Source organism: Chelonia mydas, chromosome 21, assembly GCF_015237465.2.
Source record: "Chelonia mydas isolate rCheMyd1 chromosome 21, rCheMyd1.pri.v2, whole genome shotgun sequence".
NCBI classification, from domain to species: Eukaryota; Metazoa; Chordata; order Testudines; family Cheloniidae; genus Chelonia; species Chelonia mydas.
The window spans coordinates 7,037,215-7,055,916 of NC_051261.2; positions in this window are offsets into that span (position 1 = coordinate 7,037,215).

Below are 18,702 nucleotides of genomic sequence, written 5' to 3' on the forward strand. Positions count from 1 at the left end.
CCACACTCCCTGCTCACTAGGAGGTGGGCACTCCATGCTGTCATGGTGATGTAACTCTGTGGGGCCTGGCTCAGCAAAATAACCCCTGGGATCCTCTCCAGCTCCATAATGCAAAGCCTAGACGTGGATTCATTGTAATCGGGGGATCAGCCTGTCGGACACGCTGCAAACGTTTCCCTAGTCTTTCCCCAAATGCCCGATTTAATACTCATCACTTGGATCCAGGCCCTACATTCAGAACAGGGCCTAGATCAGGGGCGGGCAAACTACGGCCTGCAGGCCACATCTGGCCTGCGAGCCGTTTTGAGCCGGCCCGCAAGCCGCACCACACAGCTCGGCCCTGCTCCAGCACTCTGGCCAGGGCACTGAATCGGGGGCTGCACCGATGGGAGCTGCAGGGCAGCTGCCTGTGGATGGAGCAGTGTGCAGAGCCACCTGGCCGCCTCTCCGCATAGGAGCTGGAGAAGAGACATGCCACTGCTTCCGGGAGCCGCTTGAGGTAAGCACCACTCAGAGCCTGCACCCCTTGAGCCTCTCCCCCTGCCCCAGCCCCTATCCCCATCCCGCTCTCCAAACCCCTCAATCCCATCCCGGAGCACCCTTCTGCACCCCAAACCTCTCATCCCCAGCCTCACCCCAGAGCCCGCACCCTAAACCCAATTTTGTGAGCATTCATGTCCCATCATACAATTTCTGTTCCCCAGTGTGGCCCTCGGGCCAGAAAGTTTGGCCACCCCTGGCCTAGATCAAGCAGTGCCAGTGAGTCAGAGGCAGTGCAACAGATGGTAGCAGAGGTCGGGGCTGATTGCCGCTGGCTGACTCTGCCTCAAAGGTCAAGGAGTCAGGAGAGGGAGAAAGAGAACGCTCTTGTTGGGAGGCAGGAAGGAAGACTCCCTGCCAAGGCTGGGGAAATCTGGGCCAGATGGAAGAGTGTCTCCAGGGTGACTCAAGACTTCAGTGGATGGGCCAGCACCATGATGCCTTTTGCTCTGGTCTGTCACGTGCCATGTGGGCTTTCGAGCTGGTTGGGGTAGTTGATCGTGGGTCACATCCTGAAGCCCAAAGGCAGTCGATAGCCCAAAGGGCAGCAATGGAACTTGCAGAAATCCAGGGGGCAGAGAGGCCTAGCAAACCCACCCAGTCGCCAGGACTGAGTTCCCTGCCACTCCAGCGAGTTGCCTGGCTCATCTTTGAGCCTGGCAAAGGAGCAGGACTGTCTTGGGTTGCTTTATTGTGCCGCTTTGAGGACCCCTAGTGGCTTTTTGGGTGATCGCATTTGGAATTCTCTAATGAGGTATTTCTAATACCAGAAGCCCTCATCCAGTGCATCTCTGCAGAGAAGGAAGGTAGTTGAAACAAGGGGTACCGGCAGGGGACATACAGAGTATCCCGTTCCATTGTAGGTGCATAGACATGAGAGGGAGTGGGGTGGCTGGCTCAGAGACTAGGTAATGGGCTATGCTGAGCTGTCACCATGTCAGATCCAGCCCTGCTCAGTCATACCCTGACTACTTAGCACTGCAGAGGGTCTGAAGGAGTTTCCTAGGCCTGAGCCATTCTTTTTAGGTGATAAATCAGAGCTTGATCAGGGCGCCTGTGATCCAGATCTGAATGCTGTGGCTTGAGCCTTCTCTGGAAAGTTGTTGCAGAGGCCGTGGGAGAAAACCATTCCCGTCTGTTTGCATTTGCCATTGAGCAGTGAAATTGGTGGCCCCTTTTGAAGTGCTGTCCTGCCAGCTGTAAGTCACCGTCCCCTCTGATCTCAGACTGCCACCTAGTACAAATGAAAGGGGGGGGAGATATTTACTCTGCAGCTAGCAGCCCCGGAGCTAATTAGTTACATCCCCCTGGCTAAACACAAATGGCAGCAGCTATGGCCTGTCTGATCACACCCTGCAGCAGGCTCCCACCATGATTTAGGAAGTAGGGCCCAGATACTCAAATGTATTTAGGCCTCTAACTTCTATTGGTTTCAAGGGAAATTAGGAGCCTAAATACCTTTGAGGTTCTAGGTCTAGGAGCCCATGATCGAGGAGCTCGGGGATCCCAAAGAGCAGCCTCTTTGAGAAGATAGTCTCGGCTGTGGTGGGCCTCTGGTTGTTTCTGGCCCAACCCGGGGAGATGTTGAGCCCTGTTTGTTGAGCACCGTGGACAGTGGTAGGAGTTGGGAGCGCTCAGCGCTCGACAGGGCCGGGCCTTCCTGCAGGGAAGGAACTAGATAAACGCAAAATAGGAACTGCAATATGGGATGGTCTCACCAACAGCTGAGATGCAGTTACCTCTGGGGCGAAAGGCAGCACTGCCCAGGAATGCCACGCAGTCACTGAAGATGGGAAGTGAAGGAGAACGCTGAAGCCAGTTGAAGCTACAGGATCAATTTAGGTTGCCCCATTGCAGATACAGAGTGGGTGGGACTGATAACTCTGCCATAAGCACCAGAACTTGGTCCCTCTTTGTACCGTGTTGGGGCGTTGGGAAGAGCATCGCAGCGAATTGCTGTGTTTTCCCTGCAGGCCTCCCTTCCAAATACAGAGCAGGCACAGCCCGGCTTAGCATGTGCGAGCTGATGTAATGGCAAACTGGGCTGATGTAGCTGTGGTCACAGATACTGTCTAAGGGAAGGGGAGGGAAATGTCAACAAATTATTCAGATGCAGGGGAATAATAAGCGAGGTGGGAAGGAGGAAATGACAGGAGTGTTTGTAAAACAGCCTGGGATTAGTGCCTGGGGTGGGATGCTGGTGGTTCTAATTTGCTAAGTGGTGTGTGAAACTAGTCAAGGCTAAGAAACTTCTCTCTGAACTCCATGTGGGAAATTCCATGAAGCACACATCCCACAACAGCACAGCCCGCTACAGTGGGCAGTGGTGCAGTCCGGTGGAGTTGCGAGCCAGGACTCCTGGGTTGTGTGTAGGATATTGGGCGGGTTGCTTGCCTAGCCTGGACCTCAGTTTCCCTGTTGGGAGATGGACACCGCCCCAGCTTTGTAAAGCAGGTTGGCTAAACTGTACAATATGAGTGCAGATTATTGCATTGATTTATTGTGATTGTGGAGTATTGTGTCCAGTTCTGGGCGCCACATTTCAGGAAAGAGGTGGACAAAATTGCAGCAAGTCCGGAGTGTAGCTGAGCACTGGAACAAATTGCCTAGGGAGGTTGTGGAATCTGTCACTGGAGGTTTTTAAGAACAGTTTCTCCAAACACCTGCCAGGACTATTACAGAGTCCTGCCTTGAGTGCAGGGGTCAGGACTAGATGGCCTTTTGAGGTTCCTTCCAGTCCTACGCTTCTGATTCTGTGATGACCAAGATTCTCCTCCCGCTCCCATTGAAGCCAGCAGGGCTATCAGTGGACTTGGAATCCATTGTGCACCGTGCCACTATGATCCCGATGGCAGTGAAGCCCAGCCCGTCGAGAGGCCGAAACTGCTCAGTGTGCAGAGCCAGAGGGAGCCATGTCCCGGCCTAGAGGCTGTGAATCCCTCTCCTGTTCATGAGTTGCTGGTGTGTTGGGTAACACGCCCTTCTGTCTCACAAATGCAAATGTCTCTGAGAGCTGGAAAAGGGGTGGCTTTTTTTCTCTCCATTTTAATAGCAAACCCCAGCTCCCAGCACCACCTCTGCACAGCATAAAATCTCCATGTATTAATTAAACGCTTCCCTTTGTCCTGAAGGAACCTTTTCTCCACAAGACGCAGCCTGCTGCTTCCCCACTGGGCTGATTTTTCTCATTAGCGTTGAGCCCTGCTTATTACAATGAGGCATTCTGCTGGCAGAGACTCGGGGCTCAATTCTGATGTCACCGGCGCTGGTGTAATGCTCCGCTGGCTTTGGTGGGGGCTATACCAGCATAAGGGAGAGAAGGAATCCTGCCCCTTTGTCTTGCTTCTAGATGCAGTCCGAAGAAGGAGCCAGGGCCTGATTCTCCTCGTGCTTCCTCCCGTGTGGATTAGAATCCACAGAACACACTAGAATCAGTGTGGTGTCGGTGGGAGGGGGATCAGGCCCTGAAATGCAGAGCCAGGGACGGGTGGGGGGACTGGGAAGAGGTGAGGAAGAGACAGTTACTAATCAAAATAATCGCTGTGGAAAGCACTTAGAGAAAAAAATAGTTATCTGAGCCACACGTTTGCTTGGAGCTAACTCCATTTGCATGGGCTTAGTTAACGAACCCAAAGCTCCTATGTGCAAACTGTAGATCATTCTAACTATCCCGCGGCTGTTGTTTGAAATGAGTGGCAGCTCACTCTGTACTTCTATCCAGTGATGATGCACTGATGTACTCGGAGAATGTGTGGAGGCACTGGATGGCTCAGGGCAATGGGCTAACCATAGAGCCTTTTGCCTTTTACCAGCTAACAGCTAGGGTGTGCGGGCAATGAGTTTGGTGGGTCTCGTGTGCACTGGGTATTTCCTACCTTGGTGTAGGGGCACTAGTGTAAAGAGGTGAGGTGGCTATTTGCACTGATGTAAGTTACTCATATTTGCAACTGGAGGAAGCTGAATTGGTGCAAAGCGCAACTTGTTGCAGCTTTGCCTGTCGACAGTGGGGGTTTGAACGTGGGTCTGGCCACTGCTAATTAGTGCCAACGGCAGTGACGAAGAGGCCTGCTCACTAGGAACTGGACTGAGGCAAATCCCCAGAACAGACAAATCCTCAGCCTTGCTTCTAGTGAGCAGGTCTCTTCGTCACTGCCGTTGGCACTAATTGGCAGTGCCCTCATTGGCAGAGATGCCACGGATCAATGCTGCCAGCGAGGCTCTGATCCCTAGAGAAGGGGTCCAGCAAGGTCAGGGTGCTGAGGCGTGTTGATGGAGCAGTATGTGGGAAACCTGCCCTGTGGTCAGAGATGACGTCCGCCTCCAGGGCTGCCAAGGCTCTGTCTTTCTCCAGCACTGAAATCCAGAGCCTGCTGCTGTCCAGGGGTGGTTCCAGGGACTTTCAGGCAGGCAGGCAGGAGGAACCTCATTTCCTCTCATCTGCAAGACAGACCTTTCTTGTCTCTCAAGAAATGGGAGTGGAGGTTCCTCTCTCTCCAACCTGTCTGAGCATCCTCCTCTCATGCCACAGGAAAACCAGGGCAGCAGTGAAAGGGACTGACTTCCCTGGCCCTCTTAAGATTGAATCCCAGGAGTTGTATCGCCTGACAGCTGCATGGACGTAGCCCAGGTGTCTGCGGCTTGTGGAGAGCGTGACTTTCTTGTTAACATCAGCCTTGGTTGCAAATGATACAGGGGAAGGAGGGTGACAAATCACAGGGGGTTTCACACCATGTCATTTACCCAGCCTCCAGGAAACCAGTGGGATAGGGAGCGAACAAAGCTACAGAGCCTGGAACCCTGGCTGCGGAAGATGAGCGAATGCATTTCACAAGGCCATGCGAGTGCCTCAGGACTCCTGGCTCCCCGGAGTGGGTTAGGGACCCAGAGGGTAGCACGCCTGCAGGGATGGAGCTGAGTGCTAGCGGAAATGAGAGGCCAAACTGCAGTGATCCTTAACCTGAATGTGCCTGGCAAGTGTGGACGCACGGCACTGGTTTGTGCTTTAACTGCTTAGTGACGATTCCATTCTCTAGCGTAGACACAGCCGAAGCTCAGAGGTTTGCGCCCCAAGCCAGGATGGGGGCATGTAAGGCTGGTTTATGGGAAGTAGCTCAGTTCCCAGCTAGGCCAGATTTGCAAAACGCTCCACATCCAGCAGCTCTCGCTGCAATGGGCAGATTTGCACAAGAGCGCAGCAGCCCACATGCTGCAGTCTCATGAAAATCTGGCCCCAATTGCAGCTGCTGAGCCTTTAGGCTGTAGGTACCCACAGCACTGCCTGGGCACAGGTGACATTTATTTCCAGGTGACATTCCATTGCATCTGATGAAGTGGGTTCTAACCCATGAAAGCTTATGCCCAAATAAATGTGTTAGCCTCTAAGGTGCCACAATGACTCCTCGTTCTTTTTATTCCAAGTTAAGCCTCTGCATTGGCTATACTGTAGTCAGAGCTGCTCTGAATAATAGTACCTAGTGCTCTTCATGGGTGAGCTCAGAGTGCTTTACAAAGGAGGTCAATATCATGATCCCCACTTTACACATGGGGAAACTGAGGCACACAGCAGGGGAAGTGACTTGCTCATGGACAAATGGCAGAGAGCTGGGAATAGAACCCAGGTCTCCTGAGACTCACTCCAGTGCTCTATGCACTAAACAACACTGCCTTAGGCATCCTAAGACCAGGCCACTCCTGGGAATGGCTCTGCCTGTACTTGGCACTGCCTGGTGGGAGCTAACAGGGTTTTCAGACTATTCTTCCTTTAATTATTTCAAGGAAAGGTTTCAAACAATTTTTTTTTAGCAGTCTTCCTGCTTCACATGAAACTACCGCAGCCTCCGTTAATTAATCACAGTGTGGGAGGTTTAATGAGACTGCTGTAGAGAACAGGGGAAACCCAACCAGCAACTAAAACCACCGTGGAAATGCACTAAGCCCCACTGCCTTGGAAAGAGGGTTCAGTGCTCCAGAGCCAGCTGTCCAAGTGAACTGCGTGAAGATCCCCAAGCGGACAGGAGCTTGGTTGCTCTTCTAGGATGACGGTGTAAGAGGCAGAGTCAGACAGGCAAGCTTCACGGGTGCAGCTCTCAATGCACCCCAAAAACAGCCCAGTCAGTGCACCTCATTCCTGACCTGCTGCACGCCCTGCTACTCCAGCCTTGGGCTTCCCCGCTCCCAGCTCTCCCACTGCATCTCAGTCCTGACCTACAGATCCTCCCCCAGCACACCATTCCAGTCATGGAGCTCTCTCCCCGTACGTGCGCCTCACCCCACGCCTAAGTTGGAGTGCCTTTTATATCAGCCTTATGCAGCTGCTCTGCTGGCTGGATTCTCCCAAAACAACCTCTCAAGTTTTCTAAATGACTCCTTCAACATCCTTGCATCTACCTCGCTGTATGAATGTGGGCAAACCACTCAGCCTGAGCCACCCTCCTCCTCTTCTCAGGCCTTGCTACCTCTGAGCACTGTGGACGGGTCACACAGAGGACCTCCAGCTGTAGCCACAGGGCTGTCGACCTGGCACAAGGCAGGAGGCGTGGGGCGCTGATGGAATGAAATGGAACAAGAAAGGAGGCGTGGAGAAGACACCAAGAGAGCGGCTCTGGTGACCTGAGGGTGTCGCTCCGAACCATGCGGCCTGAGCAGGCACCCAGTGCACTGATGTTGGAAAGGGGGTGCCTCAGCACAGGTGGCAAGAAGGCAGCTGTTGCAAAGCCTCAGACCTGCTCCCCCTCTGAGTCAATAAGAGTTTTGCTACTGGCTCTGATGGCAGCAGGGTCTGAACCTAAGGAATTTCCAAGGATGTTAAGGTCTCCTTCATGAGCTGGGTCAGATTAGGAGACACGAGGGTACGAGGCTCCTTACCAGACCCATAGATCCATGATCACAGCAGTTAGTGCTCTCATTGCTGTTCTAAACCACAGATCTCAAAGCACTTCATGAAGGAGGGAAAGTTTCATTATTGCCCTCTTGCAGGGAGATGAAGTGACTTGCCCAGGGTCATGCAGTGGGTCAGTGGCAGAGTCAGAGATAGAACCTAGGTTTCCTGACTTCACTCCCGTGCCCTATGCACTGGGTCACACTGCCTTTCCAGAGAGAACGGCCAAAGAGGCAGGCAGATCAGATGATGGCTAAACAGCAGTACTGGCAACTCTCCCGACTTTTGGTGTATTTCCTTTAGCTCTGGCTACTGGACTTGAGAGAGAGCATGAGAATCTCCTCTTTCATTTAAAACAAAAAGTGAGTTTCTAGGCCTTATGCTTGAAGAAAAGCTTGAAAACGTGACCTGAGTGCACCCCAAAGGCGCTGAGACCAGAAGATCCCCATATTTGTCATTTTAAAAAAAATCTCATGATTTTTTAAATCAGTTTCATTCTGGATTCATTATTTTTTAATGCTTGATGCTGGCAATACTGAAACCTGGCCCCAGCCGACTCAGCGCAAGGAGTGTCCAACCTACCCATGTCCCCATTGGCTAGCAGAGGATGCTGGATCACATTTTTGGACACTTGAGACCAAACATCCTTCTTCCCTCATTGACGCATCAGAGGATGGTTTAACGCCCCCCCCCCCAAGCCCCTAATCTGCCTAGCCATTTGTGCAGCCCATGGTGCAGAGGGACAGAAAGGATAAACCCAACCCCTTCCGTTGCAGGACACGGTGTCCCAGATGACATACAAGGAACTCCTTCAATCAAGGTACTGAGTCTTCCTGGAGAAGAACCTGGCTCTGTACTTTATTGACCATGCCTGTGTCGCAGGGGTAGCTGCACTACTGACTATATTCTCGGTGTCATGTCCAAGCATGCTCCGGGCTTGGTGTCAAACCAGGATGGAATCTCTGATGCCTGATTCCGTCCCATTGAATGTAATGGGGATGAAACCTCTGGGATTCCATAGAAATGTAATGGGGTTCTATAGTTAATCACCCTAAAACCCTGTAGGACTTAATAGAGTACATGATCCTTTCTATGTCCTAAAGCAAGGGAAGTGGTAGAATCCTCTGTTAAATTCTCTAGGATGCTTCACAAAAACCCATAGAAAGGTGATTGTTTTCTTTTATATTCTGTAAGTGTAACCCTCTATCTGGAGCAAAAGTCAGTTCAGTTGTTCTAAACTTTTGGGTGGGAGAGAGGGCTCCTGCAGGAGAACCTTGGGAAATCCAATGCTGACTTCCACCTTGACTGACTTTGACAGCAGAGCATCCGGAACAAGGATGTTAAAGGTCCGTACCATGGCACATTGCTCATACCGCAGTGTTCTCAATCCAGCATCGTTCCCCAGCTCTCTGGGTCTGGCCTGGCTCCCACTGAAGTCAAAGGCAATGCTTTCCTTGACTCTAGTGGGAACAGGACTGGGCCCTAAATAAAACTGAGTCCAGCATTAACCTGTATATTGTGTCCTGATTTTGTTCTACTCCTGAATGAAGCACATGCCCCCGCGGGATACAGATGTCAGGGGAGGAGGTGAGAAGGTAGGAAGGTTGGATAAAATAAGGACCACCCTACCTGATCCAGTCTCAGGTGGATCCACCTCGTTATGGACCTGCTAATCCCCAAATAGCTTTCTATGGCTGAGCAAAGGGAGCTTCCAGGAGCTGTGTGGTGTATGGGGGCAGAGATCAGGATACGTCCTCCACTTCACACGAGCTGCACTGTGCTCAAGGACTTCCATCCACTTCAGCAGAGGTTGGGGGACAGGGCAGGATTGTCCCTGGATGCTCCCCACTGAGGCTACCTGGCAGGTGACTACGGTGGGGGGTGACACTGGAATTTACTGATTATCGGACAGAATTCTCTACCCACCCTGACTCCCTGCTTTGTAAATAGGGTGACCGGAGAGCAAGTGTGAAAAATCAGGACAGGGTGGGGGGTAATAGGCTTCTATATAAGACAAAACCCCAAATATCAGGACTGTCCCTATAAAATTGGGACATGTGGTCACCCTACTTGCAAACAATGTCCCATGATTATTTCTTGCTGGTGCTTTTGCACTGTTGGCAACTCTTGGGAGCTCATCATAAGTGTCACAATTTTTATTGTTTTTCCTACAGCCCCAGCTGCTAGAACTAAGAGGTCACCCAAGAATCTCCGCTTTCTTTGGAAACAAAAAGTGAGTTTCTAGCCCTCCTGGGTACAGAGGAAAACTTGAAATGTGACCGGAGTGCAGCCTACAGGCTCCAAAACCAAAAGGCAAATCACAAGAATCCAAATTTTTATTTTTTTTAAACAAAATCTCATTATTTTCAAGCCAAACTCATGATTTTTCAGGGCCTGACTCCGGCTTGTTGAACATTTGAGGTTGGCAATACCGCTTTTGTTCCCTTTCTTGCGACGCCAGAACTCTCTCTGAACAGCAGAGGGCACCCCAGCTCTTAGCCTCAGCCTAAAGCAGCTTCACAAAGGATTTGGTTTTCCCACTACCGCTGAAGGGTCAAGGCCCACCGCAGCCTCCAGCTAGCTACGGTAGTACTGTAATTTCCAGCTCAGGTAGCCATGCCTCGATCAAGTTAGCATGCTACAAATAGCAATGCTGTGGTACCCTGTAGCCACCCCAAGTAGGTACGTAGGTCCAGGTGGGATTGTATAATGAGTCCGACCGCCTATACCTGCAATGCTAAGTTAGGACGCTAGCTTGATCAGATGTGAGCTGGAAATTACACCTCCAGCTCCAGCGGAGACCGATCCTTAATGATGCTCGTTTCAGTCATTCTGTGATGTCCAGCCGGCAGCACTATGGCCCATGCTGGAATCCTACCACAATGCTGAAGGGGTAGGGTGCTACGCCTACCCTTGGGCAGGTGGGGTATCAGACTCATCTCTGTTTTGCCTGTCTCTGCTGGCCTGTCCTCCAGAGGAAGTTAAAGATCGGGGCTCTGCTTTCTGTGCCTAGGTCTTCCCAGCACAGACTTCCCCTGTTTGTGACCTAGGACCCAACCTTGCAAAGTGCCGAGAGATCTCACTGCGTTGTGTGCTCAGCACCTTGCAGATTTGAGCCCCTCATGCAGATGGGTGCGATTTCCAACTCAAACGAGCCTACAGGACAATTTTTGCTATCCGTTGCATCTGTGCAGCTGGTCCTAGTGCAGGCGTGACCATGCAGAAAGGCTCTATGGTAAATCTGCAGATTCCTGCCCAAGAGCTTTGGGGATTGGAGGGTTGTGGGGTTTCCTGTTCCAAGACACAAGCAACATGCTCAGTGTTCCCCAACAGCCAATTCGGAGAGTGCTTCCACCTTTGAAATTAATACTTGATGGATCCCATTATGCCTAGGGGGACAAGGCAAAATGTAAGCCAGGAGGTCTAGGCTAGTGATCAAACCAGCTCCTTAGAACGGGCCCTTTGATCATAATTACCAAGTGTGGCAGGGTTAGTTACCTTTGCAGTGTGTGATGGGGGCTGCTGCTCTGGATGAAATGTAACAATGAAACCAACTGTCTTCCAAAAATAGTTTGACTCTGTCTGTGAAGTATGACTCGGGGGGCCTGGGACTTGATGCAGAGATAACACTGCACCACCTCTGTGTGTGTGTGTGTGTGCGCGCATGCATGTGAAAGTCTGTGTTCATAAACTTTACCATCAACATGCCTGCGTGTGTGTGCACGCATAGGGGTGCACAGAGATACTGAACCATTTGTGTGTGTGTGTGTGTACATGCAGTTGTGTGTGTTCATTGTATGCGTATGGTATAATGAATAGAGCTGTGCAACATGTTCCTCAGTTAAAAAAAAGAAAAAAAGAAAAAAAAAAACAACCAAGCCCCCTCAGCACTCCCCTGGGTTTGAGTTTTATTGCTAGACAAGGACTCAGTCCACAAAATTTGGATCTAGATTTCATACACCTCAGATTTCAGGGTTGCGCCGATCTAAACTTTTGGTCCAGCTCCACTATAAACACCGGGATCATCTGCAAAATATGGGCCCAGTTCAAGTTTGGGTTTTGACTCTTCCTGCCGTCGACTGGGGATTTTCAGCTACAGGTCCCTGGTTCTGCTCCTTGTGAGAAATAGGCTGGCTGTGAAATTTGGTTACAGAGATATAGTTAGGTCCCAGATTTTAATCATGCTGTAACCCAGTCTGAGGACAACAGTGTTGCAACTGGTAATTACAATCAAAGGCTCTGTTTGAAGGAGCTGGTTTGTTCCTTTGACTTCATTCTGCTTGTGGCATATACAAAGCCACTTAAGCAGATGGTGCCAGATGGAGTATCTTCTACCCTGCTCTGCCACTGCAAGCCATCCCTAATGGGATGCAGACGCTGACTCTTTGAAGATTTATTTTATATAACTGCAGCATTAGCCGCTCACTTTCCATAGCTATAGCCATGCCTGGTTGCCACAAAAGACAGGAATGCTGCCAGCGATTTTGCTCCTGCGAAAGGAAGCTCTTCAGATCTGCAGAGCCAGACTGCAGAAGGAACAGACACGGAAACATCATTCTGAGTACAGTAAACAGAACCCCCATCTAACGTGGCAGCCTTACAACAGCTCACAGGCCTGTAAAATATATACAGTGCAACCAAGGCTAGCCTTGCATCAGGGTGGTCAAGGGGCCCTAAGCATGACTAACATCATGTGTCATTCCATCCAGATGCAGTAGGCCCTCCTTAAATTACAAGGAGAGCAAACTGAGCTGCTTAAAAGGACCTCAAGGAGGTACTTGATTGAGATCACATGCTGCACCAGCCCAGTGAGCAACACGCATCAGGATGTAAGAAATCATTGTCGTGTCTCATTGATCCTTCCTGCTACACCCTAGAAAGGCCACCTCAGCTCAGGCCCTTTTGGCATTTCCATTTACAAAAAGGATCATTTCTGCCCCGATTAGATTTCTGAAGCCCCAGGGAGGGTAACGGAAGGCAGAATACAGCCGTTCATTGTTGAGGGGAGGCAAGTGCAGTGACTTTTCCTCCCTTTCGCAATTCACAGAGGTGGTTGTCACTGCCACTTCAAATGGACGTTTCAGGGATGGGACGGAGGGAAAAGCAGGAAATGATTTAGGCTCCAATTCAACAGTGCACCTTAAGCAGGCGCTTAAATACTTTGCTGACTGTGAGCCTTAGATTATTGCAATCATCTTTGATTTGGAAATCAGTTAAACACACACAAAATGGTCTGGGTTTCAGTTGCTTTCTTACCAACATTTCTACCAAACCCAACTTCTTCTTATGTGGCATCTCTGTTATGGAAGGGTTGCAACAATGGTAGCCATTCAGTACCATCCTCTGTTACTCTCTCTGTATATGAATAGTCCTTTTGGTCCATCATCCATGATTTTTTTTTTCCTGCCTTGTTCTTCTGCCACCAACTTTCCCTTCCAGTGCCTGTACAGATGCATCACCTGCAGACCCCCAAAAAATGCACCCTGCCAATCCGAATCTTTCCTTTCATAAGATATATGACTACTAGTGTTTGCTGAGTTCCCATAATCACCACTTCTTCATTGGTTACACCATCTATCCATGAGATTTTCAGAATTCTTGTGTACCACAAACTTAGCATGGAAAATTATTGTCCATAGTCTTTTGAAAATGGATTAGTAATTATCTGAGGCATTTTGGAGGAAATATACTTGAGATCTAACAAAGACAATTACATTTAAGAATGATTCCATTTAAATAGGCCAGAATTTTCTCTATAGTGTACTGTGCTGTTCTTTATTATGGGGCTATACTATTCCTGAGACCCAAATCCCATAATCCCTTTCAACTGCAAAGGATTGTGCGATATAATGGGTCACAAGACAAGTTTTTGCCCATTTTGTGGGTCATGAACTAAAAAGGTCTATCACCATTAAACTACTGCTTTGTTATAGGATGAAGCGGATGGATGGATGAATGGATAGATATATAGATAGAGAGGCCTGATTTTAAGAACAGCATTAGCTCAACTACTTTCTTTGTGCCTCCAAATAATAGCAGGCATAATTCTGCATGTGCCTTTATTTGCAGACCCAAATGAGATGGTGTATTTGTCAAGCTACCAACCTGTGATTAATAAATCAGGAAGCTTGCTGCCTACATGTCCTTGTTTGAACCTGCAAATAGGAGAGACCACGTTTACCGGATGCCAGATTTTAAAATCAGACCCTGCATGTTGTTCTGAATCAAATCTGCACCAGGCAGTCAGATTGCTGTTTGGCAGGATGCCCTTTTCACTGGTAAAAGTCCCTCCTTATTGTCACTAGACAAAGCTTATTTATATACAAACACAACACACTTCTTTAAAGGCATCCCTCTGCTTTTAGGAAGAAGCCGGCTTCTAGAGGAAACCCAGAATAAGTTCTATAGGCAAAAGTTGCACTGTATTAACTACCAACCAGGGCAGTTAACACTGTACAGCCCTGCTAGTGTGGATACAGTTACCCCAGCATAAAAGGACTTGTACTAGTGTCGTTTATTCCTGTAGGGGAAGAGGAATAACCTATAGCAGTATAGGGCACTTGTATACCAGTATAATTGCATCCACATTCACGGTTGTACTGGTATAACTATTTCAGTCAAAAATCGCACCCCTAAATGACATTGTTATACTGGTACAAAACCTGTGTGTAGAGTAGGCCTTAAGACCACGCAGGATTCAGTCCCTGAGTCATGGCAGTGAGCTACCGTCTTTCTCAACAGCTAGCAGACAAAATGATTCAACATCCATCATTTGCTGTTACACATCGACTGTGACATGCAACATGTTGCTTCTTCCATTGGATCTGATGAGACGGACCCAATAAGTAGATATAGTAGATGGACCTGAGACAGAAAGCTACTCTTAAGGTTTATATTCTCCTCTGGCAGCATGGGTGGGTAACTCGTTTTTGTTGACACGCACGCATAACTCCCATTAACTCTGCATTAAAGAAGCCATTTGCATGTATCTGAGGGGAAAACAAAACCCTAAGGATCTACTTCAAACTCACAAAAGTAGGGAAATGTAGGGTAATAGCTACCACTCCGTCCTTATCTCAAGCCCTTGTCTGTACTTCTTATCAGCTGCAATTTGGAAGTTGTAGAACACTGGGGGGTCTTGCACACTGTATTGGCTGAAATACTCAGACAGAATGCATCCAATGGAGGACACTGCTTCTGCCTTAACTATATAATGTCCTAAGTCTTGTGAGTTTAAAGCATCCATCTTATCTATCTTATGTTGGCAGTGTTGCTATAGCCATATTAGTCCCAGGATATTAGCGAAACAAGATGGATGAGGTAATATCTTTTATTGGACCAACTTCTGATAGTGAAAGAGACAAGCTTTCCAGCTACACAGTGTAGCCTCTTCTCCCACCTTGTCTCTCTTGGCAATTCTAAGATGACCATCACCTTTATATATAAGGTACCATATACTTTAAGGTGGCTTTTTTCCCGTCCTTCTGTATCATTCTGCCTTTATAAGTGAATAATTACTTTTCATTTATCCAGGCCCAAAGGGGTGAAGAGACTTGCTCAAATTCACACAGCCAGTCAGTGGCAGAGCAAGCAACACAACCCAGGAATCCTGCCTCCCCGTCCTTTGTTCTAATCACTAGAGAACACTGCTACCCTGTACCCAGTATACAGAAAAAGCAGGAGACCAATAAGCATTAACTGCAGTTTTGCTTTGCTCCTTTTACTTCTCTGTGCACTTCCATTTATCAAACTGTCCACATGTAGAACTGCTCATAGAAGTGAATTGTTTTTTCAGCCACATTGTCCAACAATGCAACAAGACAATATGTATGCTTCTACCAATTCTGCATCATTTGTGTTCACAGAAACCAAACCAATCAGTGATGTCATTGTCATCTTCGAACTCGAAGGATGAACAACAAAACAACATAATCGTTGACTAGAACAGGTCTGCCTATCTCTGCAGATATGTCTAACAGGGAGCCAGATTCAGCTGTTCTTATTTACAATGCATAGTGACTTACTCCATACTACTATTTATGAATAAGCTTGGCAGAAGCTCAGTTTGTACGTACATCAATGTCAAATTGATGTTCTATATTAAGCCAAGCCAATATTGCAAAAGCATTACGAAAAGTGACTAGCCAGGGCACAAAATCTATTTGTCCAGCCCTTATCAGGATGGCATTGAAAAAAAAATTAAAAATATTTACTTGTCCGTCAAAAAAAATTTCTAGCTCCAGGTGAATGGATGAACAGAATGGGGCCCTGTGGATTAATCAGAGTATCTCATGGACTGCTACAGTGGAATTCGGTGACCATTGTACTGATCATTAGGCTTGATAGGTCATAAATTACTTTCCATAGCCTTTTCCTATTGGTGCTAATGTGTTTGCCCCTCTCTTATGCTGATCAATGGGGCACTCAGTTGAAAGGATCAGAGCAGTATTAGTTTCTTTGGTGTTTTCAAAGGCAAGAATGAATTTCACACCTGTCTGAATACCGCTCAGCTGCAGGTAAAGAATGTTGCCAGTTGGCAGGAGTGCTAATTAGAGGCAATTATAAGCTAAATGACCCTCCTTGGCATTTAAATACCTAGGAGAACTCTGCCTTTTTGCAAGATGGAGCTCGTGATTCTATGAACATGTCTGATACAGGAAGTTCATTCTTGTATGAATCTAGAAATAGGGCCCAACCTGTTGCTATTGACCTCAGTGGCAGAAAAGGTCACACCCATGGCCTTTTACCAAACTGGGGACATTGTCTAAAAATGTCACTCCATCACACCAGTGTTAGCAAAATCAGGAGCCCTAGTGTTCGTAAGGATCCCAAAACATCCCAAAACATCATGTTGATTAGAGCATAAGAAGGTAAGAATGGCCATATTAGGGCAGACCAATGGCCCATCTAGCCTAGTATCCTGTCTTCTGACAGTGGCCGCTGCCAGATGCTTCAGAGGGAATGAAAAGAAAAAGGCAATTATTGAGTGATCCGTCCCCTGTCATCCTGTCCCAGCTCTGGCAGTCAGCGCATGGGGTTGCATCCCTGATTAGACTAGCTCTGAGCAGGTTTAATTGATACAGAGCCAAATTCCAAGCCAGCTTCCCTGTTGACTTTAATGGCGTTATGCCTGTAGAGAATTCAGCCCACAGTGTTAAAAACAGCTGCAGCCATGGGAGGCCTATGTACACTAGGATGTTGCAACAGGGGGGAAATTTTAAAGCTACAGTGATCCTAATGACAGGTTTCAGAGTAGCAGCCGTGTTAGTCTGTATTCGCAAAAAGAAAAGGAGGACTTGTGGCACCTTAGAGACTAACAAATTTATTTGAACATAAGCCTTTGTGAGCTACACCTGAATGCATCCGATGAAGTGAGCTGTAGCTCACGAAAGCTTATGCTCAAATGAATTTGTTAGTCTCTTAGGTGCCACAAGTCCTCCTTTTCTTTTAGTGATCCTAATGATTACAATGAAGGATCCTTACACTGGGTTCGGTTCTGTATACTTTGATATTTCCATAAAGAAATCAGGTATCTTGAGCCAATTGGGTACCAGATCATACCCAATGCAATGCTGTCACACCAGTTACAACACACAACTACAGAAAATAATTCAGCTCTCACCCCAGTCAAAGGCTCCTAATGCAGGAAAGCATCTCTATAAATCAATGGGAGACTTAAGAACGTGTTTAATTTTAAGTATGTGCTTATGTGCTTTCCTGGATTGAGGTCTAAATCAGGAGTAAACCCACTGGTGGCAATGGATTTACACCCGTGAAAGACGGGGGAGCTGAGACCCATTGAACCAAACTGTAAACCCTGTATAGAATGGAAACCACTTCAAGTCAGGGGGTGCTGCAGCAGCCCCAGCACCCCTATTTCTAGCACCTATGGTAAAAGAAGAATCAGGCCCAGAATGGTCTAAAACATAGTGGATTTGAGCTCAAGAAAATGAAATTTCTTTGCTTATTTTTACTGCAATGAGAGGTCTGTTTTCTCCCCTTTCAACTATTCAGCAGTATCTCAGAGTTGCCTTTAGCAGGATCTTGTATGTTTATTTTGCCACTGAAATTACAGCTGTTTATTTAATCTCATCTACACCTTATTTATCTTGCCTATGTGACCTGCTGGCTGGTTAAGACTGAAATGCAGCTGCTGTTATTGTACAGTAAATAATTTGTTATAGCAATGTTGCTGCAATAAAGTAACTTATTGGCACAAAAGAAACCTCTCAAAAGGCGTAGCTGAACTCCTGGGTGTCACCCCTGATTGTAACATAAAATCTGAATGATAGATAGATAGATATAGATGATTTTGCCAGTGGGGTAATTTCAATTTCACATGTTACAGGTCCACCCCTGCATTCCTTATAAATCTCAAACTACCATTGACTTCGGGGGGAGGTTTTTGAGTGTACAAGGAACGCAGGCTCAGACTTTTCATTGTTTTTGTGGGCATGATCTTCCAAGAGTCCCTTAATGTCTGTTGAAGAATTGTAAGTTCCACTTACCCTAAGACCAATAGAAAATGAGGGTGTTTGCCATTTAGCAGGGCCAGGTCCTCTATCACTCAACTATTTCTAGCATCTAGGCACCTGATCCAAAGCTCATGGAAGTCAGCGGGAGTCCAATCAAAAATAATCTTGATCTGATGATGCACTAATACAGAGCGCTTCTTCCAGGAATATCCAAGCACTTTGCAACAAGAACAAAACTAAGAAACATATCTGAGGTCTAGATCTGCAAAGATATGGAGGTGTGTCACTCCAAGGCACCTCAATACCTTTGAGGCCCTGGGCCTGAGTTACAACACTTAGTCTTAAAAAGAGCAGGAGGACTTGTGGCACCTTAGAGACTAACCAATTTATCTGAGCATAAGCTTTCGTGAGCTACAGCTCACTTCATCGGATGCATTCAGTGGAAAATACAGTGGGGAGATTTATATACATAGAGAACATGAAACAATGGGTGTTACCATACACACCATGCATCCGATGAAGTGAGCTGTAGCTCACGAAAGCTTATGCTCAAATAAATTGGTTAGTCTCTAAGGTGCCACAAGTCCTCCTGTTCTTTTTGCGAATACAGACTAACACGGCTGCTACTCTGAAACCTACACTTAGTCTTGTGATTCTATAAGGGCCTGATCCATTGAAGTGAACAGTCTTTGAATCAAGCTTTAGCTCCAGGTTTCATCTTTCCTTGTGTGTATTCACATAAGACCCTGTTATGTTTCATCTTGTCATGCTGCCCTTAGCCTTTTGAAGTTCTGGGGAAATCCAGGTCTG